The sequence below is a fragment of the Ovis aries genome, chromosome 5 (genome assembly GCF_016772045.2).
Source record: "Ovis aries strain OAR_USU_Benz2616 breed Rambouillet chromosome 5, ARS-UI_Ramb_v3.0, whole genome shotgun sequence".
Taxonomy (NCBI): domain Eukaryota; kingdom Metazoa; phylum Chordata; class Mammalia; order Artiodactyla; family Bovidae; genus Ovis; species Ovis aries.
In genome coordinates this window covers 8,600,665-8,620,489 of record NC_056058.1, presented here as the reverse complement: position 1 = coordinate 8,620,489, position 19,825 = coordinate 8,600,665, and the positions used below count along the sequence as shown (strand labels likewise).

Here is a 19,825-nt window from a genome sequence, read left to right as displayed (position 1 = left end):
AGATACTTGGACTTGTTTTACTTTTATTGGAAGCTCTTTATGCATCGTGTGTTCAGTTGCTCAGTTGTGTCCAACTCTTTGAGACCCCATAGACTGTGACCTGCCAGTCTCCTCTGTCCATGGGATTTCCCAGGCAAGAACACTGAAGTGGGTCACTATGCCATCCTGCAGGGGATATTCCCGATCCACAGGAACTCGCATCTCCTGTGGCTCCTGCATTGGTGGTTAAATTCTTTACAATTGCGCCACCTGGGAAGCCCCTTATGCCTCTCATCTCTCTTCTAATTGGGCTTCATTTTTATCATTTATTTGGTATCACTGAACATTGCTTTACTGAGTTCAATGTTCAGTTCTCTTTTCAGCATTATCAAAATACATTGATATACTTTAATCATGCAAGGAAATAACGACAGCGGTCTCTGGGCTCTGATGTAGGCTGAGTTGGCTCTCTGGTGGACTCAGGTAATATTCTTGGATTCATTGACTCTGTCCTTCTTCTGCAGTGTCTTCTGGACTCTTCAACACAACTACATGGAAATCCTGAGAGGAAGATCTCCATGTGGAAGTCTGATTCTCTTCCTGGATGGTTGATGATGGAGACTGAAGCTGTCCCCACACAAGGTAGCACGAAGAGGTCAAGCACTGGTCCTTTACTCAGATTTAGGACTTCAAAAGCAACAACCATGCCTTGTCCAGGCCCAGGTTGTACAAGCTCAGGGATGCAGCAGAGGTGGTTATTTACAGCTCTCTCTGTCTGCTCATAGGTACATGACACTCTTGTTACAGTGACATGTAAGCACCTGAATTCCCTGTTGGTCTTCATCTGACACAAAGTACTTTTTTTTTTTCTCCCTCCTAACTCTCTGTTTCCAGGATACCAGTTATAAGTCAGGTAATTCAGTTATGAATCCTTCTCCATCATCTCTCTTGCTTTCCAGAAGTCTAAACTCCTAGCACCTCATTTTATTTCTTATTTTTTTTTAATTTTTAAATTTTAAAATCTTTAATTCTTACATGCATTCCCAAACATGAACCCCCCTCCCACCTCCCTCCCCATAACATCTTTCTGGGTCATCCCCATGCACCAGCCCCAAGCATGCTGCATCCTGCGTCAGACATAGACTGGCGATTCAATTCACATGATAGTATACATGTTAGAATGTCATTCTCCCAAATCATCCCACCCTCTCCCTCTCCCTCTGAGTCCAAAAGTCCGTTATACACATCTGTGTCTCTTTCCCTGTCTTGCATACAGGGTCGTCATTGCCATCTTCCTAAATTCCATATATATGTGTTAGTATATTGTATCGGTGTTTTTCTTTCTGGCTTACTTCACTCTGTATAATCGGCTCCAGTTTCATCCATCTCATCAGAACTGATTCAAATGAATTCTTTTTAACGGCTGAGTAATACTCCATTGTGTATATATACCACAGCTTTCTTATCCATTCATCTGCTGATGGACATCTAGGTTGTTTCCATGTCCTGGCTATTATAAACAGTGCTGCGATGAACATTGGGGTACATGTGTCTCTTTCAATTCTGGTTTCCTCGGTGTGTATGCCCAGAAGTGGGATTGCTGGGTCATAAGGTAGTTCTATTTGCAATTTTTTAAGGAATCTCCACACTGTTCTCCATAGTGGCTGTACTAGTTTGCATTCCCACCAACAGTGTAGGAGGGTTCCCTTTTCTCCACACCCTCTCCAGCATTTATTGCTTGCAGATTTTTGGATTGCAGCCATTCTGACTGGTGTGAAGTGGTACCTCATTGTGGTTTTGATTTGCATTTCTCTAATAATGAGTGATGTTGAGCATCTTTTCATGTGTTTGTTAGCCATCCGTATGTCTTCTTCATTTTATTTCTTAATTTAAAATTTTCCCAACTAGTTAGATTGAGGCAACTGTCTTGAATAGATCCAATAAAGCATTGGGTCAATAAAGCATTGACTTGCAATGGCTACACAGCTCATGGAACCCTGTGAAACCTGTTATTCTCCGCTTATAAGAGGGACAACGAATCGCCAGTCTAGGTTCGATGCATGATACAGGATGCTCAGGGCTGGTGCACTGGGATAACCCAGAGGGATGGTATGGGGAGGGAGGTGGGAGGGGGGTTCAGGATGGGGAACAAATGTACACTCGTGGTGGATTCTTGTTGATGTATGGCAAAACCAATACAATATTGTAAAGTAAAAAAAAAAAAAAAGAACGTCATTCTATTAATGGGTATAATTGGTCAGTGCACTCTTTGGCTTCCTGATGTTCCCTAAAACTGTTAGGTATTTCATACTTGGGGTCTTTCCCTAGTGGCTCAGTTGGTGAAGAATCTGCATGCAATGCAAGAGATCACCTGCAAAGCAGGAGACATGGGTTCAGTCTCTGGATCAGGAAGATGCCTGGGAAAAGGAACTGGCTACCCAATCCCAACATTCTTGCCTGGGAAATCCCATGGACAGAGGAGCCTGGTGGGTTACAGTCCATGGGGTCACAAGATTCAGACACGACTGAGTAACTAAACCACCACCACCACGTCATACTTATATCTGAAGCTGAGAGCTATCATTTTGCTCCTCATTGTAAAAGGTTTATGTTATGAGATATATTTAAGTATTATTAATGTACCATAACCTATGTTTGCACATAATCAGGATGATCTGATTTAGTTTTTGGAGAAGTTCCGTCTATGAGGTAATACAATTGTAACTCCATCCTTCATTTCAGGAATGGGGCTCAGAGGAATTTACTGTTCTGCTGAAATTGATGAACTGATTTTGGGATGGAGTCTTGATGGGGTTCTCTCAGAATGCTTCCAGTTTTCATAATTTGGATTGTCATTTCCAACCAGGGATGCTTTTGCTCTTGGTTACTTGGCAATTGAAGGTGAAATGCCTCAAAACACCCACAGTAAACAAGATATCATTCAACACAGCTATCCTCCCCTAAATGTTAACAGTTAGAACTGGAGCATGTGTGTGTACTCAGTCACTTCAGTCCTGTCCAACTCTTTGCAACCACATGAATTGTAGCCTGCCTGGCTTCTCTGTTGATGAGATTCTCCAGGCAAGAATACTGGAATGGGTTGCCATAGAACTGGAGAAAAACTCTTTGTACCAGCACTTCTCTCACCTCCTAGTACATACAAGTCAGCAGGAATTCTAATTCAAGTGCAAATTCTGATTAAACAGATCCTCAATGGGCCCTTAGACTCTATTTCTAACAAGCTACTGGGCTGTATGATGATGCAGGTCTGAGCATGTGGCTCTCACTTTCAGTAATAAAGCACCAGTTCTGTGTTAAATTCAGGTATAGGAGCTTGAAAGTGAAAGTCACTCAGTCGTGTCTGACTCTTCGTGACCCCATGGACTATAGAGTCCATGGATTTCTCCAGGCAAGAATACTGGAGTGGGTAGCCTTTCTGTTCTCCAGGGGATCTTCCCAATCATGGGATGGAACCCAGGTCTTCCACATTGCAGGTGGATACTTTACCAGCTAAGCCACAAGGAAAGCCCAAGAACTGGAGTGGGTAGCCTATCCCTTCTCCAGGGGATCTTCCCATTCTAGGAATTGAACCAGGGTCTCTTGCATTGCTTTAACTTATGTTAAATTCAGGTATAGGTACTTGAATTTTTATGTGACTGAGTGGCTGATATATGTTAGTTGCTTGGTAGTGTCTGACTCTTTGCCACCCCATGCATTGCAGCCCACCAGGGTCCTCTCTCCATGGAATTCTCCATGGCAAGAATACAGGAGTAAGTTGCCATTCCCTTCTCTAGGGGATAATCCAGACCCAGGGATCGAACCTGGGTCTCCATACTGCAGGCAGATTCTTTACTATCTGAGCCCTCAGGAAAATCATATATATATATATATATATATATATATATATATATATATGAAAAAGATGTTGTAGTAGGCAGAATATTGGCCTCAAAACAATGTCCACATCCTAATCCCCCAAACTTTTTTAATATGTCATCTTACATAAAGGGCAATATATCTAATAGGGAAAATAAATTTGCTATTCATTACCTTAAAATGAGATTAGCTTGGATTACCCAGGTTGTTATAAGATATACTTTTGGTCTTCTAGATGCAAAGGTCAGGGGAAGAACTGAAGTCAGAGAAAGATTTGAAGATACTCTACCACTGGCTTTGAAGACGAGGAAGGACCATGAATCCAGGAATCCAGGTGCCCCTAGAAAGTTATCTAGGAAGGCAATGTATTCTTCCGTGAAGCATCCAGACAGACCCCAGTTCTCACAGAGGTCTTTTGTTCAGTCCCATGAGTTAAATCTTTATTCTGATCCTTAAAACTTTAATTTTTAAGGCACAATTTATTAATTTGTAACAGAAACAGTAAGAATGCAATATATATATATTTATCCAATTAAATATAGTTTGAAGGTACTGAGTTTAAACTTCTCTAGTCAGCCATATTACTTACCTTGGACATGGGATATCTCTTCACAACTGCTCCAGCAAAGCACAGCTGCTGCTCCTTACCTTGGAAGAAGGGTATGTCCTCACCACCTCCCCTCCTGACCTTGAACGTGGAGTAGCTCCTCTAGGCCCTCCTGTGCCTGAGCAGCCACCGCTCCTTGGACATGGGGTAGCTCCTCTCAGCCACTGCCCCTGACCTCAGATGTGGGGTAGCTCCTCTTGGCTGCTCCTGCACTGTCACAGCCTGGCATTCTTGGCCACCACCCCTGACCTCGGACCTGGGGTGGCTCCTCTTGGCCGTGCTTGTGCACCATTGCAGCCATCCAAGGTAAGAGAAACCCAAGTAAGACGCTGGCTGTTGCAAGAGGACATCAGGGGGCAGACACACTGAAACCATAATCACAGAAAACTAGTCAATCTAATCATACTAGGACCACAGCCTTGTCTAACTCAGTGAAAATAAGCCATGCTGTATGGGGCCAACCAAGATGGGTGGGTCATGGTGGAGAGGTCTGACACAATGTGGTCCACTGGAGATGGGAATGGCAAACCACTTCAGTATTCTTGCCTTGAGAACCCCATGAACAATGTGAAAAGGCAAAATGATAGGATACTGAAAGAGGAACTCCCCAGGTCAATGGTGCCCAGTGGAGATCAGTGGAGAAATAACTCCAGAAAGAATGAAGGGATGGAGCCAAAATGAAAACAATACCCAGCTGTCGATGTGACTGGTGACAAAAGCAAGGTCCGATGCTGTAAAGACCAATATTGCATAGGAACCTGGAATGTCAGGTCCATGAATCAAGGCAAACTGGAAGTGGTCAAACAGGAGATGGCAGGAGTAAATGTCGACATTCTAGGAATCAGCGAACTAAAATGGACTGGAATGGGTGAATTTAACTCAGATGACCATTACAGGAATCCCTTAGTAGAAAAGGAGTAGCCATCATGGTCAACAAAAGAGTCCGAAATGCAGTATTTGGATGCAGTCTCAAAAACGACAGAATGATCTCTGTTCGTTTCCAAGGCAAACCATTCACTATCACAGTAATCCAAGTCTATGCCCCAACCAGTAGTGCTGAAGAAGCTGAACAGATCTCTGAAGACCTACAAGACCTTTTAGAACTAACACCCACAAAAGATGTCCTTTTCATTATAGGGGACTGGAATGCAAAAGTAGGAAGTCAAAAACACCTGGAGTAACAGGCAAACTTGGCCTTGGAGTACGGAATGAAGCAGGACAAAGGCTAATGGAGTTTGGCCAAGAGAATGCTCTATTTGCCAAGCAAACACTCTTTTCCAACAACACAGGAGAAGACTCTACACATGGACATCACCAGATGGTCAACATTGAAATCAGACTGATTATATTTTTTGCAGCCAAAGATGGAGAAGCTCTATAATACAGTCAGCAAAAACAAGAATAGGAGCTGACTGTGGCTCATATCATGAACTCCTTATTGCTAAATTCATACTTAAAATGAAGAAAGTAGGGAAAACCACTAGACCATTCAGGTATGACCTAAATCAAATCCCTTATGATTATACAGTGGAAGTGAGAAATAGATTTAAGGACCTAGATCTGATAGATAGAGTGCCTAATGAACTATGGACTGAGGTTCATGACATTGTACAGGAGACAGGGATCAAGACCACTCTCCTAGAAAAGAAATGCAAAAAAGCAAAATGGCTGTCTGGGGAGGCCTTACAAATAGCTGTGAAAAGAAGAGAAGTGAAAAGCAAAGGAGAAAAGGATAGATATAGGCATCTGAATGCAGAATTTCATACAATATCAAGAAGAGACAAGAAAGACTTCCTCAGCAATCAATGCAAAGAAATAGAAAAGAACAGAATGGGAAAGACTAGAGATCTCTTCAAGAAAATTAGAGATACCAAGGGAACATTTCATGCAAAGATGGGCTCGATAAAGGACAGAAATGGTAAGGACCTAACAAAAGCAGAAGATATTAAGAAGAAGTGGCAAGAATACATGGAAGAACTGTACAAAAAGATCTTCACAACCAAGATAATCACGATGGTATGATCACTCACCTAGAGTTAGACATCCTGGATTGTGAAGTCAAGTGGGCCTTAGAAAGCATCACTACAAACAAAGCTAGTGGAGGTGATGGAGTTCCAGTTAGGCTATTTCAAATCATGAAAGATGGTGCTGTAAAAGTGCTGCACTCAATATGCCAGCAAATTTGAAAAACTCAGCAGTGGCCACAGGACTGGAAAAGATCAGTTTTCATTCCAATCCCAAAGAAAGGCAATGCCAAAGAATGCTCAAACTACTGTACAATTGCACTCATCTCACACGCTAGTAAAGTAATGCTCAAAATTCTCCAAGCCAGACTTCAGCAATACATGAACCGTGAAATTCCTGATGTTCAAGCTGGTTTTAGGAAAGGCAGAGGAACCAAAGATCAAATTTCCGATATCCGCTGGATCATTGAAAAAGCAAAAGAGTTCCAGAAAAAATCTATTCTGCTTTATTGACTATGCCAAAGCCTTTGCCTTTGTGGATCATAATAATGTTTGGAAAATGCTGAAAGACATGGGAATACCAGACCACTGACCTGCCTCTTGAGAAACCTATATGCAGGTCAGGAAGCAACAGTTAGAACTAGACATGCAACAACTGACTGGTTCCAAATAGGAAAAGGAGTGCATCAAAGCTGTATCTTGTCACTCTGCTTATTTAACTTCTATGCAGTGTACGTCATGAGAAACGCTGGGCTGGAAGAAGCACAAACTGGAATCAAGATTGCCAGGAGAAATATCAATCACCTCAGATATGCAGATGACACCACCCTTAAGGCAGAAAGTGAAGAGGAACTAAAAGCCTCTTGATGAAAGTTAAAGAGGAGAGCGAAAATAAAGCTCCACATTCAGGAAATGAAGATCATGGCATCTGGTCCCATCACTTCATGGGAAATAGATGGGAAATAGTGGAAACAGTGTCAGACTTTATTTCTTTGGGCTCCAAAATCACTGCAGATGGTGACTGCAGTCATGAAATTAAAAGACGCTTACTCCTTGGAAGGAAAGTTATGACCAACCTAGATTGCATATTCAAAAGCAGAGACATTACTTTGCCAACAAAGATCCATCTAGTTAAGGCTATAGTTTTCCAGTGGTCATGTGTGGATGTGAGAGTTGGACTGTGAAGAAAGCTGAGCACTGAAGAATTGATGCTTTTGAACTGTGGCGTTGGAGAAGACTCTTGAGGGTCCCTTGGACTGCAAGGAGATACAACCAGTCCATTCTAAAGGAGATCAGCCCTGGGTGTTCTTTGGAAAGAATGATACTAAGGCTGAAACTCCAGTACTTTGGCCATCTCATGCGAAGAGTTGACTCATTGGAAAAGACTCTGATGCTGGGAGGGATTGGGGGCAGGAGGAAAAGGGACGACAGAGGATGAAATGGTTGGATGGCATCACCGACTCAATGGATGTGAATCTGAGTGAATTCCGGGAGATGGTGATGGACAGGGAGGCCTGGGGTGCTGTGATTCATGGGGTTGCAAACAGTCAAACCCGACTGAACTGAACTGAGTCAGTCATTTAGTTTCCTCTGGATAAAGATATTTTGTATCAAAGCCCCAGTTTAATAGAAGACGATTAGAGTCAATTTGAAGATATTTGCCCCATTTAGTTGGTGCATCAAATTCTCTGTTCCATAAGTATAAACGTTTTGATTTTGAAGACTTAGTTAAGAAAATTAATGCATATAAACAGTAGATTCACAATTTTTACTTTTAATTTTTGGTCAAATTTCTACATTTATTGAATTGCATGTTAATTCAACTATTCATTACTTTCAATTTTTTATCCTCCAACTTTTTATAAAATATTTTTTCAACATGATAAATGAGATTATAAATGAATCTCCAAGCATATATACATGTGTGTGTGTGAATGTGTTTATTTGGAAGAAAAATATACAAATAATGTACACACATATATCTTACACTTGAATTTTTTAACTATAGAGTTGTTTATACAGATTTCATTTTTTTTCTCACAACATCCCTCAGAAGTCATGTACATTATTCCAGATCACATACAGAAGTAAAGAAACAAAGGGATTACATTGGAGACTTCCCTGACCACCCAGGGGTAAGGAATCTGCCTGCAATGCAGGAGATTCAAGTTGGATCCGTATGTCAGGAAGATCCCCAGGAGGAAGGTATGACAGAGAATCCCTTCAACGGAAAAGCCTGGTGGACTATAGTCTTTGGGGTCACAGAGGCAGACACGACTGAGCACACACATGCATTCATGTAACAAAGCAGTAAAGGTATTATATTTCTTCTCAAGGGTTATAGAAATGGAACTAGGCCGCATGCATTCTTAATTTTTAATGACTTTTAAATGAATAGTGTTTGTTCTGTGTGAAAGTGAAAGTGAAATTCACTCAGTCGTGTCTGACTCTTTGCGACCCCATGAACTACACAGTCCATGGAATTGTCCAGGCAAGAATACTGGAGTGGGTATCTGTTCCCTTCTCCAGGGGATCTTCCCAACCCCGGGATTGAACCCAGGTCTCCCACGTTGTAGGTGGATTCTTTACCAGCTGAGCCACCAGGGAAGCACTTGTTCTGTGTAACTCTGCTTTAATAAAATTTATTGCTATTTAAAAATTGTTAGTGTGTATGTTAAGGTAGGACCTGGGGCATAGGTAGCTAAGTCAGATCTCATGATGGTGGGAGATATCTCTATGGAATAAGGAAAAGTTTCTTATGTGGACATTAATGTGGTGGAATTAAGGCAATTCATAATTATGAAACTCATTTTTTTCTGCAAACTATTTAGCCTCAGCTCAGCTTAGTCATGCCTGACTCTTTGTGAATCCATGGACTGTAGCCCACCAAGGCTCCTCTATCCATGGGATTCTCCAGGCAAGAATACTGGAGTGGGTTGCCATTTCCTACTTCACAGGATCTGTTATCAAAATCTTGGCTCCCTGCCCACCGAAGCCAAGTAGAAACACAGGGACAGTTGGGAGGAAATAGGGAAGAGTAGTTTATTATTTTTCCAAGCAAAGGAAACACACCAGGTCTGTGTCTCAAGAATTCCTCTTCTCCAGGGAATAGAGAGAGGTTTTATATCCTCATGAAAGTCTTGCATATTTTTCTCTTAAAGTTTCAAAATGGCCACCGCTCGCATCAGACAACTCAGCAACCGACTGTGGTGTCCCTGAAGTTATTGGTCCATGACCTTCTTTCTAAAATTCAAAATGCTACAAGAGAGTATGTGGGGAGAAGAAGGCCAGGTACAGAGTATAATCTATATGGAGTCAGAGAATAATTCACTTTGTTGAAGTTTTGTGATGGGCAAGTCTAGCTGCAAGTGATTTTTAGTCATAACAGCTAAAGAACAACCAAGATTGTTAAATTTTTGCAGGCCTGCTTAGCTGGTATGTGCCGAAGGTGGTCTACTCATTTCTGTTTCTGCTGCAACAGGTCTCTCCCACCCAAGGATCGAACCTGTGTTGCCTGCGCTGCAGGTGGATTCTTTACCACTGGGCCACCTGGGGAGCCCACATCAAAGGAGTAAAATGACATAAATTGGTTTAAGTCAGAAGAGCAGTGCAACCACAAACATCATGGATGAGCCTTAGAAACACAAGGTAGAGGTTCAAGTCTGACTATAGGCTCATGAGAAGCCTGCAGAGCTCAGTGCAACTTCCCACTGGACAATCTCATTTGATAATAAAGATACTACGTTAAATAATTTTATGTTAGGAAATTTGTATGCAACAATAGCTAACTGATACAATAATTAACCAGGCAGAACTGAGGGCATTTGTTTTGATATTTGAAGGTAACATTCATGATTACTTTGTTATTCAGGTTTAGCTCATGTAAGGGTGTGAAAACATGCCTCCAGTGAGGATCATTTGAGGTTACATGGAGCAGTTGGAAGGCCAGCTATGTTTGTATAACACCTGTGACCTGAATCATATAGCTGAGCAGAATTGGAACTTTCTAATGAGTCATCCTTTGATAATGAGCATGACCTATAGTGGGTGATGTTGAAATTGTTTACCCTCTGCCCTTCTAGAGACTGTGACAAAATTTTGAATAATGAGAGCTATTTTATTTAGACAAATTGAAGGAATAATATTTTCTGGAAGCACTGGAAATTTTCAAACAGAAACATGAAAATAATTTAATAAAAAACAAAAACAAGCCACCAGTCCTTCATCGCAATAAATACATCTTAAAAATTGACACTTTCAGCTTGCACAAAATCACACAACTTTTTTTTTTTTTTACTGTGGTATAGTTGCTTTACAATGTCATGTTAGTTTCTGCTTTACAACAAAGTGAATCAGCTATCTGTATCCATACATCCCCTACCTCTCTGACCTCTATCCCCACATTCCATGACAAATGGACACTCTTATATCATATTTCAATGAGTAGATGAATTGTCTGAAAAAGAACATTTTGCATAGTTATAAATGTAGCATTTAATATTTTGCTTCATCATACTTAAGGTCAAGTCTGCTCTAGCATCATATTATATCCATCAATTTTTTCATAGTCATTTTCCTCTGTTGATTCTCCTTGGGAACTCATATTTTATTATCAATTTTTGCCAATGACTACGGTAGATACAAAGACTTCCCTGTAGCTCAGACAGTAAAGAATCTGCCTGCAACACAGGAGACCCAGGTTTGAACCCTGGGTCAGGAAGATCCTCTGGAGAAGGGAATAGCAACCCATTCCAGTATTCCTGCCTGACAAATCCTGGACAGAAGAGCCTGATGGGATACAATCCATGGGGTTGCCAAAAGACAGACATGACTAGCGACTAACACTACTACTATGGTAGATACAGGAGACAAGTTATATAGCAGAACAAGATCTGAACAAGTAGAAAATACCTATGGTCAGCGATAACAACTAGCATTTTAAAGTTTAGATTATCAAGAAGAGCATAAGATAGTGTTATACAAAGGAATGATGTTTGTGACAAACCGTGGTCACAAATTTTTCTCTGTCATAAACTTATAAATAGCTGTGGTTGCCAAGAGGAGTTTTCCCCTATAGGTGTGGTATGGCTCATAATTATTCTTTTAGTCAAACAAACAAAATCCTCAGCATGATACATTTCATTTGAGAAGAAATTATTCTTAAGGGGTCCCTTGAGATAAATGGGAGTCTTCAAATATTTTACATCCAAGGTTGGGAGAATATAAAAATGAAAAAAGGGAAAAACTCTTGAATACTAGTGCTATCACAAAACTTAAAAGCAAGTTACATAACTTGCATAAAGAAGTTGAAATAGAAACTGCAAGGAAAATAAAAGAGGCATATTCCACTCCCACAGCTGGATCAAATACCAGCAATATTTGGCTCAGGATTTGAGTTCTGCTATCGTGGGCATTTCTTAAGCCCTAGGATAATAGATTCTTTCATAGATGTTTTCCCAAAGAGTATTTTCAGAGCCCTCTTTCAGTCTTTATTTCTGAGACTGTAGATGAAGGGGTTCAGCATGGGCGTGACCACAGTGTACATCACTGAGGCTGTTGCTTTTGAATGTGAGCTGTGGGTAGTAGCAGAGCTAAGGGACACTCCTATGCCTATACAATAAAGTAATGAGGCACATGAGAGGTGAGATGCACAGGTGGAAAATGCTTTATACTTCCCCCCAAGCAGATGAGATTTCATGTATGGAGGAAACTACCTTACAGTAGGAGTAAAGGATACACATGTGGGAACCACCAGCCAGCAACAGAGGTATAAAATACATTACTGCTATCAAGAAAGATGACAGACCTGGCAGGTTGAATCATCTGATTGAGCTCACAGAAAATGTGAGGAGGTGTACAGAAAGACAGTGGCAATACCATTATGCTTTCCAGCAAGGCATGAAGGAGACTGATGATCCAGGACAATAGCACCAGCAGTGCACAGAGATGGGGGTTCATGATGATGATGTAGTGCAGGGGGTGACAGATAACTGCAAAGGGTCATAGGCCATCATGGTCAAGAGAAAGATGTCCAATCCTACAAAGAGTGTGAAAAACTACGATCGAGTTATGCAGCCTTCATAGGTGATAACTTGGTTCTGTGTCTGAATGTTCCACAGCAAATTTGGGATGGTGGTGGAGATGAAATAGAGGTCTACAAAGGACAGGTTGGAGAGGAAGAAGTACACGGGGGTGTGGAGGTGTGGATCTGAGCTGACAGCCAGAATGGTGAGCAGGTTTCCAAACAGAGTGATCAGGTACATGGAGAGGAAAAGTCCAAATGTGAAGGGTTGCAATTTGGAATTTGGAAGAAATTCTGAAACTCCTATTATGTTCCTTGGTGTCATGTGTTGGAGGTGACAGCAAGGAAAGGGGAAAGCAAATGACTGATTAGGGTACAATCGGACTTCACTTGCATGGTTGAAATGCCAACTATTTACATTTTGCTGTTAAAACGTTTACTTCAATACTTTGTTCATGGATTTGTCAATGCATGCAGGGTTTTGTAAAACAAAATCTCCTAAAATCCCATCGTAGAGAAAGACTATCTCAAATAAAACATATGTGTGTGTGTGTATATATATATATACATGAAAGTGAAAGTGAAGTCGCTTAGTCATGTCCGACTCTTCGCGACCCTGTGGACTGTAGCCCACCAAGCTCTTCTGTCCATGGGATTCTCCAGGTAAGAGTACTGGAGAGCATTTCCATTTTGTTCTCCAGGGGAGCTTCCTGACCCAGGGATTGAACCCAGGTCTCCCTCATTGCAAGCAGATGCTTTAACCTCTGAGCCACCAGGGATTACACACACACACACACACACACACACACACACACACAGAGCAACCATAAATTCATTCTCTATACCTGTGAGTCTGTTTCTGTTTTGTAAATTCATTTGTAACATTTCTTTTTAGATTCCACATATAAGGGATGCCATATGATATTTCTCCTTCTCTGTTTGACTTTCTTCACTCAGTATGACAATCACCAGGTCCATTCATGTTGCTGCAAATGCCATTATTTCATTCTTTTTAATTCATCTTAAGGAATAATGGATGTGGCAAATAAATGGAAATGTGCAAAAGTGTGATTTATTTGCATGAAGAACATTCCTTTTCATTTTTGTTTAAGGCAAGGATTGCCAGTGAAGCATATTTAGGTGACCACAAAATGCCTTCAGTTTAAAAAAAAAAAAAAAACAGAACAATGAATAGTGTGTAAGATACCTGGCAGAGATTTTACCACACAAAATTTTAAAATCTCACACATTCTGCACAAATAATTGTATACATATATGACATATTTAAGGGTGAATGCAATCTTGATGATACTAAGCCAGTTTCTAGTTTGAAAGAATACAATAAAATACAGGAGCAAAAAGATGATGAATTTCCTATTGAAAGCAAATGACTTTAACAGTCAGTTTTAAATGAGGACATAATTAATCTACACATATATTTAATCTTATTGATAATGAAATCATTACAGAGTAAGCTTGTTGGCATACTCATTTCCACATAATAAAAGCTTTTTAATTTTAATACTTAGAGGCAGGAGATACTGTGAAATGTACATCTCCTGAACTGCTGTTGCAGGAAAATGTCTGCTAGCATTCCTTGATCTGGATTTTACTCATTATAGCAAAATGCGCTTCTTCTTAGAAAAACATCCTACATCACTGTACATCCCTCCATAGCTAGTACCCTCTATCTCTACTTCAGTTAATTACAAAGGTCCTTGTACTTATGAACATAAGTACTTTTACTGAAAGCACTCTGTACCTCTCCTTCCCTCTTTTAATTGGGCTTCCATGTCCATCATTTAATGGTCAACGTTGACCCTTGTGTTGTTGAGTTCAGTATTCACTTCTGTTTTCAGCATCATGAAATAATCCATCAATCAGTCAAGACAACAAACAACTGCAATAATCATGGCTCTGGGCTTAGTCTACATTGGCGCTCAGGCAAATTCAGGTCAATGTTCTTGGCTGTCATTCCCTCTGACTGTCTCTTGTAGTATTTATTGGACTCTTGGACTCACCTGGGTGGAGTTTCTGACAGCAAGGTCTCAATATATGTGTCCCAACTCCTCTTAGATGGCTGGTGATGGAGACAGAGGCTCTGTCTACAGACTAGACTGTGGAGTCAGGCATCAGTCCCCCAAATAGAGTTTTGACTCTGCAAGCACCAACCATGCCCCAATCTAGACCAAGGTTGCACAGGCTGAGGGACTGCAGCACAAGAAATATTTGTGGCCCCTTATGTCTGCTCGTTAGCATGTTTCCCTTTGTAACTGCTACCTCTAATAATTGATTTCCCTGCGGGAAAGTGGTCTGAGCAGATAGGAAACATTTCCTGCTCATACTCTGTGTCTGGGATTCTATGTTACAAGCCAGATGAATTCAGTGTTTATTACTTCTTTAATAATTCCACCTGTCTTCCAGAGGGATAAACCTTAAGATCCCAACACCTCACCCCATCCCTGAGTTCAGGTTTTCTCCAGTCTAAGCTTCAGGATTCTGTCTTGGTTAGATCCCTAATCAAGGCACTGACTTCACTTCTGGTGAGCCACAGCCTTTTGATTCTAGAGAAAATTCTCATTCCCATCTTCAAAAGTGGGATAACTTTGACCCTTTAATATAAAACCTTGGACAGTGTAGTGCTTGGATTTATGAGAGTTTTGCCAAAGCAGTTAGGAGCTTAATGCTTACAGTACCAACTGAGAGCTGCCAGTTAGTCCCTCATTAGAAAATGTTTGTTATAAGAAGTGTATGGATTTTAGGACCATATAGGGACTGCATAACTTAATTTTTAGAAAACTCTATTCTGTGAGCTGATACTATTCCAAACCCCATTCTCATTGCAGAAATGGGCTTATGGAAATTAATGATCTGCACATTATAATTTGAATAAGGCAAGTGACTTTTTTTTTATTATCTCAGGTTGTTTCCAGTTTTCAAACTCTGGTCCAGCTGTTCTCAGAGATGCCTTTTCCATCTGTGATATTTGGTCATGTTGAAGGGATGCTGCTAAACATCTACAATGCCCAGGACAACACCCAGCACAAAGAATGATCCTGCTACAAAAGGTCAACAGTGAGAAAATGAGAAAACCTATTCTAGACCAGGACTTTCCCCTCATCACTGTGCATACCAGTCACCCAGACACTAGTTCATATGCAGTTTCTGATCAGCAGGTCTTGCCTGGTGAGTCAAAGGTTCCTGGATTGTGTTAATGGTGCTGGCACTGTATTGCAGCCATTTTTGAGTAAGCAGGGCTGTGGTTTTATTTCAGAATCTTGCACATAGTTCTTTTTTTTCCCCCTCTCTTGCTCATGTTTACTAAAGTCAGAATACATATTTGGTCACCCTATACATACTAATTTTTTTTTAATATTTTCATTTTAATTGCAACCCTGAGTTTACTTTCCTGCCCCACAACCCCCTTTATTATTATTATTATTTTAACTAATACAGTATTGTAAGGTAAAATAAAGTAAAAAATAATAATAATAATAATTGCATGTAGTTTTACATTTTCTTCTCTCCAAATTGTCTTCACCTGAGCTTTTGAATGAAAAGTGTAAGCATTCACTCCATACATGTGATCAGTTCTATTTTTTTTATTAGAAAAAAATATTTTTTATTAGAAAAAAATATTTTTATTAGAAAAAAATTTATTTTATTATTATTTTTTCTTTTTTTATATACAAGGGGCATGTATCACACCAAATAATATATTTCTGAAAAGTCTGCAATGCTATTTTTCAAAGATTCATGTGCATATATATATATATTTTTCCCCCCTAACTTATGGGAATGGTACATCTCATGATTATTTCTTTTCTTTTCTTTTCTTTTTTTACTTTATTTTACTTTACAATACTGTATTGGTTTTGCCATACATCAACATGAATCTGCCACGGGTGTACATGAGTTCCCAATCCTGAACCCCCCTCCCACATCGTCCCCATACCATCTCTCTGGTCATTCCAGTGCACCAGCCCCAAGCATCCTGTATCCTGCATTGAACCTAGACTGGCAATTCATTTCTTACATGCTATCATACATGTTCAATGCCATTCTCCCAAATCATCCCACCCCCCCCCCCACACACACAGAGTCCAAAAGTCTGCTCTATAACAAAATGAAAAATATTCAGTATGGCCTATTTTATTTTACAAAAAAAATAATTATTAAGTGATCCATGTAGACTCCTGAAATAAATGTGTGTATTTTCAAATATTTCACCTCCAAGATTGGAAATGTAATTATGAGAGTAGGAAAATGAAAAAGGGAAAAATCAAGGATATCAGAAATATCACAAAATGCATAAAGTGTATAAAGTCAAAATCAAAATAGAAATGCCAAAGAAAATAGAAAGCAATGCTCTACGTCCATAATTTGATCAAAGACTGGCAATATTGACCTCAGGCTTTGCTCTCTGCTATCATGGGCCCTAGGACAATAGGGCATTTTACAGTCACCTTTTCAGAGTATTTTCAGACCCCTCTTTAAGTCTTTATTTCTCAGGCTGTAGATGAAGGGGTTCAGCATGGGTGTGAGCACAGTGTACATCACAAGGCTTTTGCACTTGAGTGTGAGCTGTGGGTAACAGCAGAGCTAAGGTACACTCCTAAACCCATACAATAAAATAAGGAGACAACTGAGAGGTGAGATGCATAGGCGGAAAATGCTTTATACTTCTCCTGAGCTGATAACATTCCTTGTATGGAGGAAACTATTTTAGAATAAGAGTAAAAGATACCAATGAGGGGACCACCAGCCAGCAGTAGAGCTACAGAATACATCACCATGCTATTGAGAAAGGTGTCAGAACAGACAAGTTGGATCATCTGATTGAGTTCATAGAAAAAGTGGGGGATTCCTAAGACTGTGCAGAAAGCCAGATGCAACACTATTAAGCTTTCTAACAAGGAATGCAGGACAATGATGACCCAGGAAACCAGCACCAGCAGTTCACAGAGCTCAGGGTTCATGATGACCAGGTAGTGCAGGGGGTGACAGATGGCCATGAAGCAATCATAGACCATCACGGTCAGCAGTAAAATGTCTAGTACTACAAAAAGTGTGAAAAAATATACCTGGGTGATGCAGCCTTCAAATGTTATAACTTTGTTCTGGTTCTTGATATTCCACAGCATCTTTGGGATGGTGGTGGAGGTGAAGTAGATGTCTACAAAGGATAGGTTGGAGAGGAAGAAGTACATGGGGCTGTGGAGTTGGGAGTCTGAGCTGACAGCCAAGATGATGAGCAGGTTTCCAAACACAGTGATCAAGTACATGGTGAGAAAAAACCCAAACATGAGAGGTTGCAGTTCTGGTTCCTCTGAAAATCCCAGAAGATTAAATTCGGAAACCCTCCTTAGGTTTTTTGGTTCCATTTGGTGAAGGTGACTACCAGGAAAGGGGCAAAGTAATATGATTAATTTTCACACAAATGGGCAATACTCACACGGTTGAATTGCTGTCTTTTATATTTTCCCATAAAGATATTAACTTCGAAATTTTGCTCATAGATTTTGTGCACTTTGGGGAACCACTTGAGTCATCTCTAATTAGCAAACGTTTCATTCTCCTCATTATAACTGATTCAAATGTATTCCTTTTAATGGCTGAGTAATACTCCATTGTGTATATGTACCACAGCTTTCTTATCCATTCATCTGCTAATGGACATTTAGGTGCTTGGGAGAATATCATTGAAACATGTATACTATCATGTAAGAAACGAATCATCAGTCTAGATTCGATACAGGATACAGGATGCTTGGGGCTGGTGCACTGGGATGACCCAGAGAGAGATGATATGGGAAGGGTGGTAGGAGGGGGGATCAGGATTGGGAACTCATGTACGCCCATGGTGGATTCATGTCAATGTATGGCAAAAACAATACAGTATTGTAAAGTAAATAAATAAATAAAGAGCAAAAAGTAATAATAATAATTAGCAAACTTGTGTAACTATCAGTGTTTTCACCAAGATGTCATGTATTCAAGTTTTAATGAAAAATTCTTTCATGCATCTTAAAAATATAAATTAAATAGTGACAGAGTCTCAATATTGTCATTGCAGGGAATGCAAGGTGCTGAAAAAAAGAAAAAGCTCCTAAGATCCCATTTTGGTGACAGAATATAATCCAACAAAAATCATATAGCATGTCAGATGGTAGCAAGAGGTATGAAGAAGAGAAAAAAAGAGGTCTGATGTAGAAAGTCAAAAGGATTTGAACAGAGATCTTAAGGATGAGAGAACTAGGGCCATGAGCATACCTGGGGCAGTGCATCTTGCCAAGGCAGCAGCTAATTTGAAGGTCCTGAGGAAGGTGCTTGTTTAAGATGTTCCAGTCCAAAAAAGAAAGCCAGTTTGGTGAGAGACATGAGCAGGAGGGAGAGTGAGGAGAGTCGGTGTCAGAGGATGTTGAGGAACGAGGTGTTTTCCCTCCTGCTGCTGAAAATTCAAGTCACAAGAGGTTATTTATCCATGTTTTTTACCTTCTTCACTTTGTGAAATTCAATAGTAATAAAGCCATATGCGAGACAATTGACGGAAAATCGAAAACCAAATTCTAAAGTAACCCGTGGTGGATTCATGTCAATGTATGGCAAAACCAATACAGTATTGCAAAGTAAAATAAAGTAAAAATAAAAATTTAAAAAAAATTTTTTAAAAAATGAAACAGTAAATTTAAAAAATTTAATAAAAACATAATAAATAAATAAATAAAGGTTATGACAGTTATAACTTATGTCACTAATTCAATTTTTCATAACAAAAGACATTGAAGGAGAAAATATGACAGCAAGTTGTTATAATATGAGGTGGAAGCATTGTCTGAGTTAAAATTTCCTCCTACTTAGAAACATATGGATTCCAATATGCACCCTTACCTTTAGGTAAGGCCTGTGAACATTTATTCACATGTAAACAAGAGAAGTTTTCAAATAGAGGCTGAACATGACGCAACTTTTAGGATAGATTTGGAATGAAAGGACCATGAGGAATAAGAGATGTGGAAGTAGTTCAAAATATGCAAAAGTGTGATGTATTTGCACCATGAATGAAGAAGAACATTTCTTTTCATTTTTGCTTAAGGCAAGGATTTGCAAGTGAAGAATATTTGAGTATGGCTCAATTCCTTCAGTAAAAAAATATTGGAGAGAGCATAAGATGACTAACACATATTTTACCACACAAAATTTTAAATTCTCAGAAATTCTGCACAAGTAATTGTATACATAATGACATATCTAAGGACAAACAGCAATCTTGATCATAAAAATCCAATTCCTGGTTTGAAAGCATATAATAATTAAAAAAAAAAACAGGAGCAAAAACATGCTGAATTTCCTATATGAAAGCAAAGAACTTGACTG

At 39.8% G+C, this 19,825-nt stretch overlaps 1 long non-coding RNA gene and 2 pseudogenes across 1 annotated transcript in view; all 3 read right to left on the bottom strand.

Moving 5' to 3' along the window:
* LOC132659866 (uncharacterized) overlaps nucleotides 1–19,825 on the bottom strand; it is a 995,695-nt gene that overhangs the window by 453,749 nt on the left and 522,121 nt on the right. The window lies entirely within an intron of this gene.
* LOC101110937 (olfactory receptor 7A10-like) lies at nucleotides 11,909–12,773 on the bottom strand (annotated as a pseudogene).
* LOC101110673 (olfactory receptor-like protein OLF4) lies at nucleotides 16,919–17,832 on the bottom strand (annotated as a pseudogene).